Raw genomic sequence first — 19247 nt, 5'->3', positions numbered from 1 at the left:
CCTCATCACTACCAAGCAAGAAGAGCCAGGAGCAGAGTGCATCTTTTGGACCCAGGGTCTTTGCACTGAGAAGCTCCTAGACCAAGGAAAAATTGATGACAAAGACTTTCCCCAGAGCCAACAGAGAAAGAGAGCCTTCCCCTAGAGCTGGCACCTTGAATTTGGACTTCTAGACTCCTAAACTGTGAGAGAGTAAATTTCTGTTTGTTAAAGTCAGAAACTTGTGGTATTTCTGTTATAGCAACACTAGATGACTAAAACACACTCCCAGCAATGTATGAGAGTTCCAGTCGCTTCATATTCTTGCCTATGTTTGGTTTCATTAGTCTCATTTATTTTGGCCGTTCTGATAGGTGTGATATAGTATTTCATTGTGATTTTAATTTGCATTTCCTTTGTAACTAGTGACTTTGAGCACCTTTTCTACTTGCTCTTGTCATTTGCCACTTTTCTTCACTGGATTGTTTGTCTTATTTATTTATAGGAGTTCTATATATATTCTGGATATAAGTCTTCTGACAGCTAAATGTATATATATGCATAGGAAGAGAGAATATTTTCTCTCAGTAATGTGGCTTGCCTTTTCGTTTTCTTACCAGTGGCTTTTGATAAGCAGCAATTTTTACTTTTTATGAATGACAATGTATCATTTGTTTAAGTGATTGAAGTTTTTTGTATCCTATCTAAGAAATCTTTGCCCATTTCAAAATCACAAAAATTACTCTCTATGTTATCTTCTAGAAGCTTTATGGTTCTAGCTTTTCTATTTAGTTCTATGATCAATCCTGAATTAATTTTTGTGCCTTCAGTGAGATAGGGGTTGACTCACCATGGGGTCAAAAAGGTTTCTTGGAAGCTATTTAATGAAAATCTTTAGGCTGGATAGGGGCCAGTTAATTCTGTTCTGCTACTCTCCTTCTGGATTTCAGAAGCACTTTCAACACACAAAAGGGAAGCAAGGTCCCTCCTCCAGCGTTGCTTAACTGAACATTAACAACAGTCGAGGCTAGCATCTTTTTTCTATTCGGAAATTGACTTTTTTTTTCCTGTAAACTACCAACTTTCTGGTTCATGCTATAAATTCCATGTCTTTTTCTCTTTCCACCAGGACCCTGAGATCCTCCTTTTGATGTTCCCTCTAATGGTTGGTGGGCAACTAGAATCTCCTTGATCTCTTGTGGACACTAGCATTTAAGCCTCAAGTAGGCTTGCCACCCCAGGTCTGTCACTAGAATAAACAGCCCCAACTTTGTCCAGGACTTCCTAGGAAGAAGTAGGGAAGAGAGGGAGAGAAAAAGAGTTTTAAAAAAAAAAAAACTACTATGCCCTCTGGTGTTCATGAGTGACTCCAAAGACACCAAAAATTTATTAAATTTCCCAAAAGTACTTAAGTTACAACTGATCATATATTTGCTTATAATTTTACCCCTCAGAAACAAAATTATGTCTTGGCCACACTCTTTCTTAATTACAATACAGTTCATAAATATTACCTTTTTTCTGATCAGATTATTTTGTGGGCTGTATTTTTTGAGATGTATAATTTTCAGTTTTTGTGTTTTCTAATTTATTTCTTCTTTTATTCATATTATTTTCTTTGTCTTATAAGATTTTGAATCCCCCTTCCAAGAATTACACATCAATTTATTTGTTCTTTTATTCTCTTTATTGATGATAAAAACACTTTATGTGACTATTCTCTTGAGTATTGCTTTGATAAATATTACAGAATTTTATATGAAGTATTTTCACTTTTAATAAACAGCATTTGTTAGAGCCTATAGTCTCCCATTTTAGTCAGTTATTATTTTTTATTAATATTTGTAATTCCTGTTAAAACGTTGTTACTAGTTTTGTTGTATTGTGGTGCAGGATCATATTCTGAAAGATTTTAATTTTTATATGAATTGTTTTTCTTTATGTCATAATGAATTATAGTATTTTGTAAATATTTCAGACACTGGAAAGGCTCTAAAGCTCAGAATCTACCCACTAAGTCTATTATTTTGTAATCTATACCTATTTTTTTCCAGTTTGATTTAATATAAACTGATACTGGTGAATTAAAGTATCCAAATAGCATATTTTGTCAAATTTTTCTTAACTCTAAATGTCTATCTTTAGCCCAAAAAAGTAACAAAATTCATAGTTTTAAAAACGTTGTCTTTAATATTGGCAGTAATACTGTTGACTAAACAATGCTTTTTTGTATTAATATTGATATCTGTGCCTCTGTTCGTATTCGATTGCGGGTTGTTTTGTTTCAGATGCATCTGTTATAGTCCAATGTGTGTCCCATCAAGTCAACCTGGTGAGTTGGAAGGAGCAAGACGCTTTGAGTCAGACCTGGGTAGAGTCTCAGATTGACTACTTACTGACTAGCAGAACTTGGACACAGGATGTAACCTCTCTAAGCCACAGAGGGAATGGCAATGCCAACTACATAGGATTTTTGTGAGGATTAAATTATATATAACACATAAATGTCTACAGACACACATCTGTTTCCAAGAGCATAGTTGGTCCTTAATATATGTTGCCCTGGTTTATTCTTGGGAGATTTGGTGTATTCACTATGGTTTAGTATTTTGTGGGATACCTACCTAATATGTACATTGAATTGTATGTTTTAGCGTATTGTGGAAACCCAGAGAAAAATTTACACAAATATGAACTAGGTCAGTGATAGAGAGGAAAAGAGTGGAGGCTGCAGATTCAGTAAATAGTTCAGAGTAGAAATGTGGTTGTAAGACTGTTTGCTGGAACCTGGGAGGTGAGAGGGAAACCTCCCCACCATCAGAGGTCTGCCTATTGTGGACATTTGTTGTCTTTGGATGAGTGAACCACATTCCTATTTGCTTCTATCTTTTACTTAGGTTAAACAGGAAAACAGCCTGATTTTGATTCTATAGTTGTTATCCTAAAACAGTATAGGCCTCATTTAAAATACATCCAAAAATGGAAATATGATTAAACACATGTAATTTTATTTGTCCTTTATGGAAGTGTAAGACTTTAACAATTTTTGGCTTCCTTCGGTCAATTCTCTCACTTCTTATTAAGTAAATCCCTTTCCTGTTGGGGTTTAATGTTTTTTTTTTTTTTTTTAAATCCCATCCCTTCAAGTAGTTTAAAGGTCCACCAAGAAGAGCTTTTTACCTACAAATAAGCCTGATGGTTCTGTTATAAGTGTTACCTAGCTCACATGGTGTCTTAGGTTGGATTCTCCAGAAAGAGACCCTGAGACAAAGATTTAGGTGCAAGTAGTTTGTGAAGAAGGAGCCCTGGTGGCTCAGTGATTAAACACTCAGCTGCTCACCTAAAGGTTGGCTGTTCAAACCTACCCAGCAGGTCTGCAGGAGAAAGACTTGGCAATCTTCTTCCATAAAGATTACAGAGTAGAAAACCCTGTGGGGCAGTTCTACTCTGTCACGTGGGATCACTATGAGTCAGAGTCAACTCAGTGGCACCTGTCTTGGTTATCTAGTGCTGCTATAACCAGAAATAACATAAGTGGATGGCTTTAACAAACAGAAATTTATTCTCTCAAAGTCTAGGAGGCTAGAAGTCTGAATTTAGGGCACCAGCTCCAGGGGAAGGCATTCTCTCTTTTCGGCTCTGGGGGAAGGTCTTTGTCATCAGTTTTTCCTTGGGACTAGGAGTTTCTCAGCACAGGGACCCCTGGTCCAAAGGACACACTCTTCTCCTGGCTCTTTTTCTTGGTGGTATGAGGTCCCTCTCCTCTCTCCTCACTTCACTCTTTTATATCTCAAAAGAGATTGACTCAAGATAAAACCTAATCCTGTAGATTAAGTCTTGCCTCATTAACATAACTGCCTCTAATCCCGCCTTATTAACATCATAGAGGTTAGGATTTACAACACATAGCATAATTACATGCGATCACAAAATGAAGGACAACCACACAATACTGGGAATCATGGCCTACCCAATTTGATGCACATTTTTTGGAGACACAATTCAATCCATAACATTCCACCCTTTGGCCCCCAAAAATTTATGTCCTTGCCATATGTAAAACACATTCACCTTATCATAGCATCCCAAAAGTCTTAAATCAACTCTATGTCAAAATTCCAAAAATTCCTCTTCGTCTGTGAAATCTAGAATACAAATTATCTGCTTCCAAAGTACAGTGGTGGAAAAGCCACAAGGTAGGCACTTCCATTACCAGTCAAAGAAATTGGAGGGAAAGAAGGGATAACAGGCACCAAGCAAGTCAACAGAACACATTACATTAGCTCTCAAGTCTTGAAAATAATCCTCTGTTCTCTGAAACCATTTAGGCAATGGCCTTGACCTCCAGACTCTGGGTGTTGGCCACATTCTCTGCATTCAGTGTAGAGGCCCCTCAGCCCTGAGTCAGCCTTCCAGGCCCACTGGGAAGGCAACTCTGCTCCTTCAGATTTGGGCAGCCCCATTTTCCCAGTCTCTCTGAGTGGCAATCCTACCCCTTGAGCCACAACAGGCCCTGTTCTGCCCTTTGGGCATGGCCACCCACCTCCTCAGCTTTGAGCAGTAGATCAGGACGCATCCCACTGGCACTTGTGAATGGCAGCCCCATACTCCAGGACCAAGCTGGTGAAGATCTGACTCTTTGAAACCTGGGAGGCTGTGGCCCCACCCTTTGAGACCCAGCAGGGTGTGGTTCCACCCTTTGAGACCCCAGAGATCATAGCCTTACCATTTGAGACTGAGGCAGCTCTGCTTCCTGTGCTCCTTGTCGTTTCGGCTTCTGCTTCCTGGTTCCTGGGCCTCTTGGCCCCTCGGCCCCTCTTGGGCTGGCCAGTGTCTGCCCTGCTCAGGTAAGTATTCCAAAGCTCTTTAGCTCTACTCCACCAGTAAACCTTGGACTGAAGGCACTCAGCCCTCAGTTGGCAAGCCTAGCTCCACCAATAAGTGCCCAGAGGCACCCACTCCACCAGCAAGCCTCCTGCGCAAAGGCACTCAGCTCTCTTGCTCTCTCACAACCAACAGTTTGGGAAGCACAGTCAGGCAGTGGGAAAATGAGCTAGGGAAGAAAGGAAAGCCAGTCAAGGGTGCATGGAAGAGTGGGTTACCACTGTGGGCGAAATAGGCACAGTCTTACTGGGGCCCTCTGAAAGAATGTAAAACACACAGAATTGTCCCACTGAAAAGGAGGGAATCTGGGATATTTCTCCATTATCTCCCATTCTTCACTGGTTGAAGGTGGCTCTTGTAGGCATTAAATCCCAACACTTGAGGCCTGCCACACTCAGAGGGCCAGGCATGCTCCTGTGGCCAAAGAAAGCCCTCAGGCAAGGAACTCAGGTTCTTGAATAGAAAGCCTTCTACATATGGGGAAACTATCCAATGAAGCTTAAAATGAGCTCATGGATTTACTAGGGTGTGACCCTAATACCTCACAGCATATTTTCTCCTTTTCAAAATGGACGATTGAGAGCTTGACATAACTAATGCCATAATGATACTCTAAGTAACCTATAAGTTTTTTTTTTTTTAACTGTACCAGCTGCACTGGTCTCCTTACAAAGGGGTGTGGGGACTTCTCAGCTCTTGCAGCCTTGGTCGCCCTCCTTTTCTTTCTTCTCTTGGGGGATGGCCTTCAGCCTGCAAGGTGGCAGCTAGGAAGGCTACCTGGCACTTTTGGTCTGCAACTTTCTTTATTGCTCTTATCTTGGTCATAGTAAACTTGGCAGGCCAGTTCCACTAGCTGAGGGATTTTTATGTAAGTTTTTTCTGCTGTTACAAACATACAGATTAGAGTCCAGATGTCTGGCAGGCATTCTTTAGTCCAATAAAGAGTTTCTTGTAGTTGTTTTGTAATGCATACTCATCAGACCATCTGTGGGCTACATGTTTGAAAACATTATGTAATCCTTGCCAAAATGATATATAAGCTCTAATGTAGAAATTGCTTTTCTGGACTCCAGAAACACAGCCTGCATTGCTGTCAGACTTCCCGTTGGTGTCACCTCTTGATAAACTGTCTCTCTCTTTCTGACTAGGAGTACGTTTCATAGGCTTGACTCCTCCAGGGCATGGACCCTAATCAGGCAACAAGGGGATATAAGAGGGGCTCCAACAGCCTGTGCTACATATAGTATTTTAGAAACTTCCACAAGGAAGTATCAGGAGCTCCCTCAGCTGAACGTGTTTTAGAATTACTGCATTACCGTGCTGTTTTTGGAGCCTATGACATGACAACACCTCCTCCAGGCATTTGAACAAGAAAAGGAGCTCAAAATTTAAATAGCAACTTTGCCTTTAGTTATGGAAAAACTACAGAAAAATATCATCTCTAGTTTTATAAGTAAACATTTTTCAATGCCAAATATTTTCAATTAAGGATTTTAAGTTTTATCACTGTAAGCATTGCTGAAAATGTTATTCAGAAAAATGTAAGAAAATACTTTCAGTTAGCTTGTTTTAAGAGTTAAAAACAACTCATCTCAACTCTTAGTGCAATAAACTTTATGTTAAAAGCATTCTAGTTAATAATTCAAAATCAAATACTGAAAATGTAAATAAAATTTTACCAACACTTGAAGTACTAACGAACTGCAGTACATTTTAATAGCCGTAACTCTTAAATGGTTGAAAGGATTTCAGAAACATAAAGGTCAATGGCACAGAAAATGATGTGCTCACATGTTCACACTGACATATTTGCTATACATTTAAACTTTTAAAATGAAAAATATATATGTTCCAAATGTCATAGCATAAATCATCTCCACATTTAAAGTCGAATTTCATAGTGCTCTAAGAACAGCAATCTGATAATGTAAAGCATCAATTTAGAGTTCACCCTGTAATTTATCTTTTTTCTTTTTAAGTAAACATCAGAACTTCCGTTTTCTGAAACCTAATAACCATCAAAGCAAATTCAAGTGCCTGAAAAATACACTGTGCTTGGATGCGCCTGGTTCCCATATTGTGAAAGATGCACTCAATTCACAGCAGTCTTATTGGATTTAAACATTTGGAAATACATTCCTGTTGCCAAACACCACACCTTTTCCCCTCGCCCGCAGCAATGATATACAGTGGTGCACCGCAGAACCTCAGTTCTGACAATGTTACCACCACGTATACATTCGTGGTCCAGCAGGCACCCTAGGGGTGTGCCCACCCACCCTTTCTGGTGCTCAACAGCTTCAGCTCGCATGGCGTGCACATGGTCAAGCTCTTGGTCACTGTGTTTCAGAACCTGTTTGCCTCCATCAACGTGCATAAGGTAAACCTGAACACCATCAAGCACTGCCTCCTCACCCAACTCCCAGGAGCTGGATTCCCGCCATTATAGCATCAAAATCCTCCTGTCGGCGCAAGTTTCGGGATGAAGACGCTTCTCCAGGAGAAGCTTCCCAACAAGAGCTGTCTGTAGGACATCAGCGAGCTGCTGGCCACGGGCGCGGGGCTGTCAGAGAGCTAGGCGGAGCCTGACAGTGAGCACCACGTTACCGAGCTGCCCCCGGACATCACCTGGGCGGCAACGAGCTGGCCTAGCAGAGCGCTATGCGCCTCAGTAAGAGCGGTCCTGGGATGACGCTGCAGCTTATCAAGATCCAGGAGGGTGTCAGGGAGGGGAAGGTGCTGTTCCACCGTCTTCTGCACAAGAAGGAGCAGGAGCTGCAAACCATCCTGGAGGCCAAAGAGGACCAATAGGCTCAAAACGTGCAGCGCAAAGCTGGAGCACCGAGAGGCCCACAAGGACAGCCTGGCGGGCATGAACAGAGCACCGTCAAAGGCCGATGGAGACAGTGGTGCCGAGGACCGGGGGCCCCGCCGGAGACCAAGAGGGCCAGCCGACCTGAAGAGGAGGAGGATAAAGCTGAGTATTTCAGCCAGGCAGTGGGTGAGGAGCCTCACGAGGACATGTTCCCCGGGCTGACCAAGCCGAGACAGCCCGCCAGGCCTCCACTCAAGAAGCAGCAGGTAAAGGATTGGAGGCCAGATTGAGGCGGTGACGGGAGGCATCCAAAGCCCGAGGGCAGGTCCCGCGGAACCCGGGCCAAGCTGGGGCCCAGAGGGGCTGCCCAGGCCTTGTGCAGGGCAGGGAGCGGCCCCCTAAGAGAGGCGCCTGAGCCTGAGCCCCAGCAAGGCTGACAGAACGCCCCAGATTGGGACCAAGTGATGCTGCCCTGGGGCTCCCGCCGGCTCCAGGTGCAGCCTACGTTTTCCTTTTATAAAGGAGCTGTTTCTCTAACTCCACCCCCACCCTACAATAAATGACTGACATTCCCAGAAAGGAAAGCAAAAAAAACCTCTCCCTTTCTCTGGGGGATGCCCACAAGCAGACTCGGAAGTGAGCCGCTGCACAGCCCCCCACCCTCGGGAACAGGCGCTCCTGCTGCTGGGAGGAGTGGGCGCCTGATCCTACTCCTGATCACCCAAGGTCGGCAGGCATCGCTGCCTGGCAGGGGGCGCCAAGAGCCAAGACCGCTCCCCTCTGCCCAGCCTGCGTCCAGAGCCTCCCCACCGTGACCCTCACTGGGCTGCAGCCGAGCGCTCACCTGAGGCTTCCGCAGCAGGAGCTGCCGCACAGCAGCCCCCCAGAGGACCCAGGTGTTTGCACAACGTCCAAACCACATAACATCCTATTTCACAGAATGTATGGTGGATGTTAAGCTACCAATACGAAGTTTTTTTAAAGAAAACAAGTCTATAAAGCTATGCTTTAGTTCTGAAGAACTTAGATCTTGGCAAAACATTCAAGACATTTTAAAAGCTCTGGACCCTGGACAGAAGCATGTGCCACCTACCACACAGTCTGCCACAGGTCATGATCAGGGTCATTCAAGACAGTGGGTCTATGTTGGGCTTAGTCTCCTTGCAATTGGAACTCTAATGCTTGTTACAAACCCTCAATGCAAGTGAGATAACTACAGATCTGAAACTGACCGGTTCTGTTCTACTGTGTGCTTATAAGGAAATCTTAGTTAAGATGCATTCACTAAATATAAAATAACTTTATTAGTAACTATCTCCTGCTTGTCTTGGGAGTAGAGTAATTTTTATCCTCAAGTGCAAACATTCTTGGGTTTCAGATTCAGTTTCTAAAGTCACTGCAAAAGTTTAGGCCAACTGGAAAGTTAGGGGAACAGTCCGCAAGACTGCCCTCACTTCTGACACTAACTGCAAGTTTGGGGCATTCCCAAAAGCACCCTCAGGTTTGATAACGCACTAAAAAGACTCCCAGAACTCACTGAAAGTTGTTATACACAGTTACAGTTTAATACAGGGAAAGGATGTAGATTAAAATTAGCCAAGGGAAGAAGCACATAGGGCAGAGTCCAGGAAAAGTAATAAATGCAGAGCTTCCGTTGTCCTCTCTTCAAGGAGTCATGGGCAGCTTTACTTTCCCAGGACTGATGTGTGGCACTATGCAGAGTATTGCCAACCAGGGAGGCTCACCTGAGCCATGGTATCCAGAGTCTTTACTGGGGCTCCATCAAGTAGGCATGATTGATTGCCCACAAGGCTAATTTCAACCTCCAGTCTCCAGCCCTTCCAGAGGTCAACTGATACTACATGACCCAAAGCCCTAACCCTAAATCACATTGTTAGACTACCCAGTGTGACCCAAGTTCCCCAGGCAAACAAAGACCCCCCCCATCAGGCATTACATTTCAAAGGTTTAGAGATTACTTCCCAGAAGCCAAGGGCAAAGACCCTCCTTTTGGGCAACGTTAAATTCCTTACTACACAGTCATAAAATCAGTTGTATGATTATTAAAATTGTGTGTTTGATATTTCAAGAAATGTGTTTGACTACTCTGAAATATGGTTGAAGCCTTTAAAGCCTTTAAAACTCATCAACTACATTTTTTGCTTATTTTAAGATAAAAATCATTACTTATTTTTTACTTCATTTATAGCAAATAAAAATAAACCTAATTTTAAGCTTTGTCTGGAAAAGAAAATGAATAAGAAGGAAAAACTGAAGAGAAGGAGGCAGACCATTTGCATGTCCCTACCGTTATCTCGTATTTTAATATCATCACTACCAAGGGATTTTATTTTATTCCTTAAAATGATCTTTCTCATGAGGAAATGTGAGTCAGAGGAGATTAAGCAGACAACTATATACAATGTGGGGTTCTGGACTGGAGTCTAGAACAGAAAACGAACACTAGAAGCAAAGTGAAATTAAAATAAGTCCAGTAGTTTACTATTAAGTATTACTATTATGTATTGTACCAATGTTAATTTCCTGATTTTGATTATTATATTATAGTCCTATGTGGGTCTAATGTCGTTAACATTAGGGAAGCTGGGTAAAAGATATACGTGAACTCTCGGTATTGTTTTTGCAACTTTTCTGTAAGTCTAAAATCATTTCAAAATAAATAGTTAAAAGAAAAAACGTTTCAAATGATCTTTCTCTGCTCATTGAAGGATTCCCTATGACAATTGTTTTAATCTTTTTGGAGGTCAACCAACTCTTTGATGAAAATTATGTACTATCTGCCCTAAAAAGCCTCCAAGCCCACTTTTACCATTTCACAAATTCACAGACCCACACGGAACCCATCCATAGGTCGCAGATTAAAAGCTCCAGCTTCAAGGGCAGAAGCTCAGGACATAGGTGTGGGAGGGAATGACATTCAATGGATGATCTGAGCAGGAACAACTTCTAAATCCCACCCTTAGTCACATTTAGGGCTTCACTTTCTGGCTACTTAGGAAGTCTTCTACACAATGGACTGACATAATGGACTAATACAGGATTTTGTGCTCCCCCTTGACATTTCCCCAGAAGGTTCATTGGAGAAGACAACACTCATCTACACTACAAAAGGCACTTCCTTAAAAATGTGTGTTGTAAATCCTAACCCCCATACCTGTGGTTATAATCCTATTCAGGAATGAGTTTTCTTTGAAATGTTAATGAGGCAGTATTAGCATAGAGTGTGTTTTAAGTCAATCTCTTTTGTGATGTAAAAGAGTAGATTGAGCAAGCAAGCAAGCAAGCAAGCAAGCACAGATGGGGGAAGACAGACGCCATGCCACTTGAGATCTTTAAGGAACCAAGAAACAGAAAACAAAAAAAGACAAGGAACTTCCCCCAGAGCCAACAGAGGGAGAAAGCCTTCCCCTAGAGCTGGCACCTTGAATTTGAACTTCTGGCCTCCTAAACTGTGAGAAAATAAATTTCTGTATGTTAAAGCCACCCACTTTTTGTATTTCTGTTATAGCAGCACTAGATAACTGAGACGAGAGAGAGAGAAAAAAAAAAATGCAAGAGAGAGAGAGAAAGTGTTTTACTTCAAGGAAATGGCTCGTGAAATTGCAGGGACTGGTAAGTCCCACATCCATATGTTAGGCAGCAGGCTGGAGACTTCTGATGGTTCATGGGATTGTAGGGGCTGGTGAATCAAAAATCTGCAGGTTAGGTGGCAGGTCAGAGACTTCTGCAAGCTTACATCCCAGAAAATGGAGGTCAGGCAAAGAGTACAAACAAGCTTTGCCAAAACATCCATTTATATACTAGAGGCAGCCTTGCCAGAATATCCATTTATATACTGGAGGCGGGCCACATTCCCAAGGAAACTCATCTTTCAACTGATTGGCTGATCACATCAGATCACATCATGGAAAGTGATTACATTATATTACATTATGGAAAAATAACTAGTCCAGTGTCTGCCAAACCACTGAGAATCATAGCCCAGCCAAGTTGACACATAACATTAATCATCACTTAATCATCACATACACCAAACAGGATAATCAACTGTTGGCATTAGAGTCTCAGCAGGAAATGATGGCCAGGACCATAGCTCCGGAAATAGACACAAATATGTACCAAGTTTGGGTCATCAGTCCCCACCTCCAAAGTTGCCCTCCCACCTTCTGGTTTATAATCAACTCCATCAAGAGGCTGAAGAAGGGCACAGTTAGTAAAATGGTAGAAGTAAATGGCAAAAATAAATATCTGTCTGAAGCCCACACAAATAGCTCTCCTAAGGATGAATGGGAGCCCTGATGGCACAGTGGTTAAAGTGTTCGGCTGCTAACCGAAAGGTGGGTGGTTTGAACCCACCAGCCACTCCAAGGGAGAAAGATGTGCTAGTCTGCTTCTGTAAAGATTTACAGCCTTGGAAGCCCTATGGTGCAGTTCTGCTTCATCCTACAGGGTCACTATGAGTTGGAATCAACTCGACAATAACGGGGTCTGTTTTTTTTTTTTTTTTTTTATTTTGTTTTTTTACAGAAGGATGAATGATTTAGATTTGACTAGTTGAGCTATGTGGGGACAAGAGCAATGGTGCTCAGATAATATTACACACTAGGCATCATTAAGTTCAAATCATTAGCTTCCTGAATTTATAAATCAGGTAAGAATAATGAGATCAAGCACAAGGCATGTTTGCTCAAATGGACAGAGGTAGCTGCAGACAAGAGGAATGGCTTATCCCAGGAGAAGCCAGGATGACTTCCAGCCCTGAAAAATAGCTGGCAAGTTAAGAGACACTTGGGTAGCTCTTGCCCAGGGATCAACAACTTTTTCAGAGAATTACACCAAAGCACAAATTCCTTTCTTTCTAGTGAGTCCAGCTACTCAAGACTGGTCCCTGAGCAGAGGGAGACCTGAGAGAAAGTCAACTTTCTCCCAGGCACTGGTCTCCATGATGACAAAATGAGGTAGTTTGGGAAAGATGTTAAGACTGGTTAGTTCAGGGAATGTAGAGAGTAGTATAGGGTGGAGGGTGGACATGATGGCTCATAGAAAACTAAAGAGGCTTGCTTTTCTGGCAGGGACTGAGGCATGTTGGCAATTGTTCTAATAAAGTCTTCCAGGAGGGTGGACCCTCATTCTCCCATTCTAGACTCAAATACTTTGTTCAGTGCTATGGCAGCAAGTAAAGGGCTTGAGCTTCCCTTGAGCTTCATGCTGTCTTATTGAAACTTCTGGGGCAGCCACTCCCTTAAAAAGAATTGAAAGTCCTTTCCAAGTCAATAATTCACTTCAGAAACCTGGATGGTACACTTTTTTTCCACATTTGGGATACAGTCATCTGATGTTTCCCCTTCAGTAAAAAATCCTAGAAATAATATGTACAATTTTAGGACTTTCGATACATATTGCCAAATGTCTAAACAGAATGGTTGCCTCCAATTTATACATGGACAAAAATGTCCATTTCTCTAGTCTCCCTTGCCATTTTTGCCATTCAGTAGAAAAATGGGAAACATTTTTCTTTGTCTCAATTGGCTTCTTTTTTTAATTTAAATTAGTGAATCTGGGCATTTTTCTTATATTTATTTCTGTATTTTTCTTTTGTGAGTTGTCTTTTGCCAAATTTCTGTTGAAATTGCATCTTTTTCTTAGTAGCTTTATGGTATCTCTAAATATGACACTTATTAATATTTTTCCAGCTTGTCATGTGTTAACTTCATTTGGTGATATTTTACCACACAAAAGTGTTGGATTTTAATGCAGTCAAATCCAGCAATCTTTTTCTTTATTGTTTCTATCTTTGTTACCATGGTTAAGAAAGCTTTTCCTATGCCAAGATTACAAAAATATCAATACATATGTTCTTTTGGGTCTTTTATTGGATCTGTGTTTTACATTTTACATCTAATCCATCTGGAGGTTATCTTGGCAAAAGGAGTTAGGTAACTATATATTTTTTTCCCAAATGGTTAGCCTCTTATTGAATTATTGAACTGTTTATTGAATTATCTGCACTTCCCCTATTTTGAAATGCATGCAAACAGGGGGAATGGATCCTTGGCAATTTTTCAAATCTATACTGCTGACAAGGATTTCTCTTTCCCACCCACCCTGTCCCCTGCTTCCTGTGAGTATTTGCCTTAAGATGCAGGGGTTGGTTGAGTATTGGGGGCCTCATTAAGACCTGAGCAAAGACTGATAAGTATCTGTCAAGGGAGAGTTGGGTTTCTTGGAATTTCAATCCCAATCCCAACTGTTTTCTCCCTCACTTTCCTTTCAATGTTTTCATTTTCCTAAAACCCCTTAAGTGAATTTACGCAGATATATGTGGGGAAAAAAAAAGTTACTACAGTCCCACTTTACAGCCACCTTTCCCCACCAAGGAATCTAAAACTTGTGTCCTAATGTCCACAGCTGGTACTGATCTCAACAGAATTGATATACCCCAAGGACCCTGAGGCACTTAGTGCTGCTTGTTAGTGTGGTGCAATGAATTACTTAATGTGGCCCTTCTAGCCATAGTCTTTGTGACTCACACACAATAATTGAGTGGATCATGCAAATAAGGTGTATGGAACCCTAACGAGGGGATTGGTCAGTTTTGTCATCCCACTAGGCTTAAAATGAGCCATCCCAAGGCAGGAAAGGAGGATCTCACCCCACCAAGAAAGAAGAGCCAGGAGTGGAGCACATCCCAAAGGACCCAGGAGCCCTCCTGTCTTATTCATCTAGCGCTGCTATAACAGAAATACCACAAGTGGACGGCTTTAACAAAGAGAAGTTTATTCTCTCACAGTAAAGTAGGCTATAAGTCCAAATTCAGGGCATCAGCTCCAGGGAACACTTTCTCCGTCAGCTCTGGAGGAAGGTCTGTGTCATCAATCTTCCCTTGGTCTGGGAGCTTCTCTGTGCAGGAACCTCAGATCCAAAGGATGCGCTCTGCTCCCGGTGCTGCTTTCTTGGTGGTGTGCGGTTCCCATGTGTCTCTGCTCACTTCTCTCTTTTATATCTCAAAAGAGATTGGCTTAAGACACTATCCAATCTTGTAAACCTCATCAGTATAACTGTCACTAATCCATCTTATTAGATCATAGTGATTGAGTTTACAACACATAAGGAAGTCACATCAGAGTACAGAATGGTACACAATCAGACAATACTGGGAATCATGACCCAGCCAAGTTGACAGATACCTTTGGGGGACACAATTCAATCCATAACACCTGCACCGAGAAGCTCCCGGAACCAGGAGAAAGAGAGAGATAGAGTTTTAACACTGAAGACGGCAAGAAATGGTGGCAGAAAAACAGTGGCAGCAGGAGCAGGAGACCGGCAGGAGACAGCGAGGTGGGCTTCCCTGTCCATAGAGTAAGAAAGCTGAGCGTCTTTGGGCAGGAGGCTTGCTGGCAGAGTAGGGTGCCTCTGGGTACTCGGTGGAGCTAGGTTTCCTGACCCACGGAGCTAGAGCTGAATGCCTTCAGGTCAAGCCTTACTGGCAGAGTGGGGTGCCTCTGGACAGTTACCAGCACAGCTAAAAGAGCTTTGTAACACTTGCTCGAGCAGGGCAGAGGCCAGCCCAAGGGGCCAAGGGCCAGAGAGAGACCTGCCTGCAGGCATGGCTGAGAAGAGGCTGTCCTGATTGAAGAACTGTATCCTGAGTGCTCCTTAACGTGTTAAACCAAACCAAACCCGTTGCCCTCTAGTCAATTCCAACTTACAGAGAACTGCCCAATAGGGCTTCCAAAGAGTTGCTGGTGGATTTGAACTGCTGACCTTTTGGTTAGCAGCTGTCATGGATTGAATTGCGTCCCCCAAAAATATCTGTCAACTTGGCTAGGCCATGATGCCCAGTATTGTATGATTGTCTACCATTTTGTCATCCGATGTGGTTTCCCTATGTGTTGTATATCCTATCACTATGATGTAATAAGATGGATTAGTGGCATTTATGTTGATGAGATATACAAAATTAGATAGTGTCTTAAGCCAATCTCTTTTAAGATGTAAAAGAAAGAAGCAAGCAGAGAGACAGGAGGACCTCATACCACCAAGAAAGCAGCACCGGGAGCAGAGCGTGTTCTTTGGACCTGAGGTTCCTGTGCTGAGATGCTCCCAGACCAAGGGAAGATTGACGACAAGGACCTTCCTCCAGAGCCGACGAAGAGAGAAAGCCTTCCCCTGGAGGTGACGCCCTGAATTTGGACTTGTAGCCTACTGGACTGTGAGATAATAAATTTCTCTTTGTTAAAGCCATCCACCTGGGCATTTCTGTTATAGCAGCACTAGATGACTAAGACAGCAGCCAAGCTCTTAACCACTGTGCCACCAGTTACCGTTACTTCCCTAATAAACCCCATAATCATAACTACTGCCTGTGAGTTCTGTGTGGCCATTGCAATGAATTATCAAACTCAGCAGAGAAGTAGAGAGGCAGAGAAGCAGAGAGTGCCGTGGGAGGGACGGTTGGTGTCAGAATTGATAAAAAGTTTGGACGGTGGAGGCTTGTCTGACCTCTGCCTCCTAGGAATCAGCCTTGGGCTACTGATCTTGATTCTCCTTCCCGCTTGTGAAGTTAGACAAGGAGGTCAGACGTCCCTGCCATGTCCTTTTTAGTTAGCACTGGAAATCATTCCGGGCCCTAAGAGGAGTAGAGTCTTACTCACACAGAGTCTTGGGAGAGAATGGAGCAGAGACACACATACAGCACCGCATTAATCAGACTGGGCCTTTGCTGTGCCTTGCCAGGGATTTAAAAAAAAAAAAAAATAAGTGCCTGTGGCTGCTCTAGAGAGAGACAGGTGATTGGACTCCGTCTCCTGGTCTCCCTACCCCCGTCTCTCTGTGACTCTGAAACCAATGACAGGAGGAGGCTCACCTACATTGCAGACTGCAGATTGCAGATCTCTGCAGCTGTGCTGAGGTAGCTTTCAGTTGCGGGGGACTTCAGGGCAATTTCTGCCGCACGCTCCAAGGACTTCGCTGTGTGAGCCCTGCCAGCCTAGGTTTTGAGGAATGCACTGGGTTTGTCTTCTCAACTAGACTGTCAGGGCCCTCTGAACAGGGATTATGTCTTGTTCATATTTATGTCCCCAACACCCTGCACAGCTTCTGACACGTAAAAAAGGACTCAACAAGTATTCATTGATTGAAACGAAATAATATTTGTTACAATAACTGACATTGAGGTATCAACTTCTTATTTACACGACACTTTTGCATACTGTGTGAAATAAATTCTTTTTGTTTTGTGTTAACAGATGTGTGGCTTTTAGGTAGACTGTACATTAGTAGTAGCATCCCACTGTTGAGTCAATTCTGACTCACAGCGACCCTATAGGACCGTGTAGAACTGCCCCATAGGGTTTCCAAGGCTGTAAATCTTTAGGAAGCAGATTCACATCTTTCTCCCATGGAGCAGCTGGTGGGTTTGAACCGCAGAGTTTTCAGTTAGCAGCAGAATGCTTTAACCACGGCACCACCATAGTATATTAAGTAGCAATAATAGTAGTAGAAGAGGCTGCATAGGCCTGGCTCACTATTATTTACTCCCCATTGCTAACCCGCCACATTGTCTCCTGATGTTTCACTCCCTTCTAGTCTCTATAAAAAGGTTTAAGATTAACTGATGTTCCTCCCTGGAGGGTGGAAAACAAGTGATAATGATCTAAGAATGAAAAACCAAACAAAGCACCCATCTTGTGACAAGAAAAAGCAGGATGTCGCCAGATAATCCCCAAAGATGTCACCAGATAACCTCTAAGATACCAGTAGAAGGTTAACTCATCTAAGACATCATCACCTCAAGGGGAAACTACCACGAAAGATCCATAATCCTGTCCCTATAAAAGACTTCAGCCGATCTCCAGTGGGGGAGACGGGTTTTTTGGAGGAATCTATTCCCCTCCATCTCCTATATATCGATATATAATAAACATCTTGCTGCTCACCTCACCCGTCTCGGCATTGGCTATTGCGGCAGGCGGCTCCAATCCGCGTTACTGTGGTAACAGTAGTACTGTAAGTATGTAATAGTATAATAGTAGTATAGTTACAGAAACATTCCTTATGAAGTCCTTTATTTAATAGGATAGGCAAGTCTACTGAGTGGAAGCTCTGGAGACTGGGCTCCTGGAGAGAAGTATACTGGGCAAGAGCTTTCCTGCATGAGACAAAACAAAGAAGGCAATTCTGAAGGCAGAAGCCCCAAACCACTGAAGCCTCAGCTACCAGGAGCTTGAATATCATTCCTCTTTGGGAGGCCACGGTCTGATGCAAATATATCTGAAAGGGGCTTAAGTCATTTTAGGAAGCCATTATCTCAAGGATACTCAAAAGCAACCTTGCCTTCCTCCCAGGATCACAGAGTAGGGCTGAGGAGTTGACTGTCTCTGGTCTTGTCTCTGTTCAGAGAAGCCCCATGAATAAGAGCTCTTACTCCTTGTGCTCACTTTCAGGATTTACAATTTCTCGATGCTTCAGTCACATCTTTAGTTAAAGAAGAAAATTCTAATTTGTCACCCTAGGAAATACTGTTTTCTCTCCATAATTCATAGAGTACATGCAGAACTATTTATTCTAGGTTCACTTACGTACCTGCCTTTACTCTGAAGAAAGATAAGAGGTCACCTAATCTGGACCCTGGCCCTTCACATGATGCCTTCACCCAGCTCCTGTCCCTGCCACCTGACTCTATCCCTGGCCTCCCCCACCAAGTAAGAAACCTACCCAGAAACCCGCTAGTCGGTGGTGGTGCCAAGACGCAAATTCAAGATGATTCCAGAACCGACCTCTTATTCCTTATTCCTCTTCACTAAAGAGCTGGTGAGAACTCGTATTAAGTGGGTCAGAAGGGTATAGTTCTTCACCAGAATGAAGTATTCTGCTCCCAGGCCCTGGAAATCCAACTGTGCTGCTCTACGTTATCTCTTCCCACAGGTTTCAGGTATTTGCTCCTTGCTTCAGAGCCCTAATTACAGAATACGTAGTCTTTGTTCATGCAGCAGCTCAACACCAAGGCTTTATTAACTGATTTCTTCCCAAGATTTTGTTTCTCGATTCCTGATTTGGTGAATCGGCAGTTTCTTGATGCTGTGATTTCGTACCCGTTGCCATCGGGTCGATTTGCACTCTTAGTGACCCCAGGACAGAGGAGAAACGCCCCCACAGAGTTTCCAAGGCTGGGAATCTTTATGGAAGCGGACTGCCACATCTTTCTCCCGTGGAGCAGCTGGTAGGTTGAACCGCTCACCTTTCGGTTGGCAGCTGAGCGCTTTAACCACTGCGCCACCTTGCGGATCTTATCGCCCAAGTTGCAGCCTCCGTCGGCTCTGCTCCGCGGTCAGGGCAGCGCCTAGACGCTCAGGGCTCCGGTCCAAGCGGAGTGGCCCGGGGGCACGGCAGCCAGGCGCCAGCCCAGCCGGGCAGAGACTGGGCGGCGTGGCGCTCACCGAACTACGCTTCCCATGGTGCTCCAGGAAGCCGGGACCTCCGAGGCCTCGGCCCGGCGGGGGGGGGCGGTCTCGCGCGGAGACTCCTGGGACTTGTAGTTCAGCTC

At 43.3% G+C, this 19247-nt stretch overlaps 1 pseudogene; it reads left to right on the top strand.

The window, feature by feature from the left end:
• The window catches only part of LOC101358723 (suppressor of SWI4 1 homolog pseudogene), a 69716-nt pseudogene extending 61601 nt beyond the window's left edge, over positions 1–8115 (top strand).
• The last annotated feature ends 11132 nt before the right edge of the window (positions 8116–19247 follow it).

Source organism: Trichechus manatus, unplaced genomic scaffold, assembly GCF_000243295.1.
Source record: "Trichechus manatus latirostris isolate Lorelei unplaced genomic scaffold, TriManLat1.0 scaffold00308, whole genome shotgun sequence".
Classification (NCBI taxonomy): domain Eukaryota; kingdom Metazoa; phylum Chordata; class Mammalia; order Sirenia; family Trichechidae; genus Trichechus; species Trichechus manatus.
The sequence above is the reverse complement of the archived record's forward strand: the minus strand, read 5'-3'. Positions and strand labels throughout refer to the sequence as shown.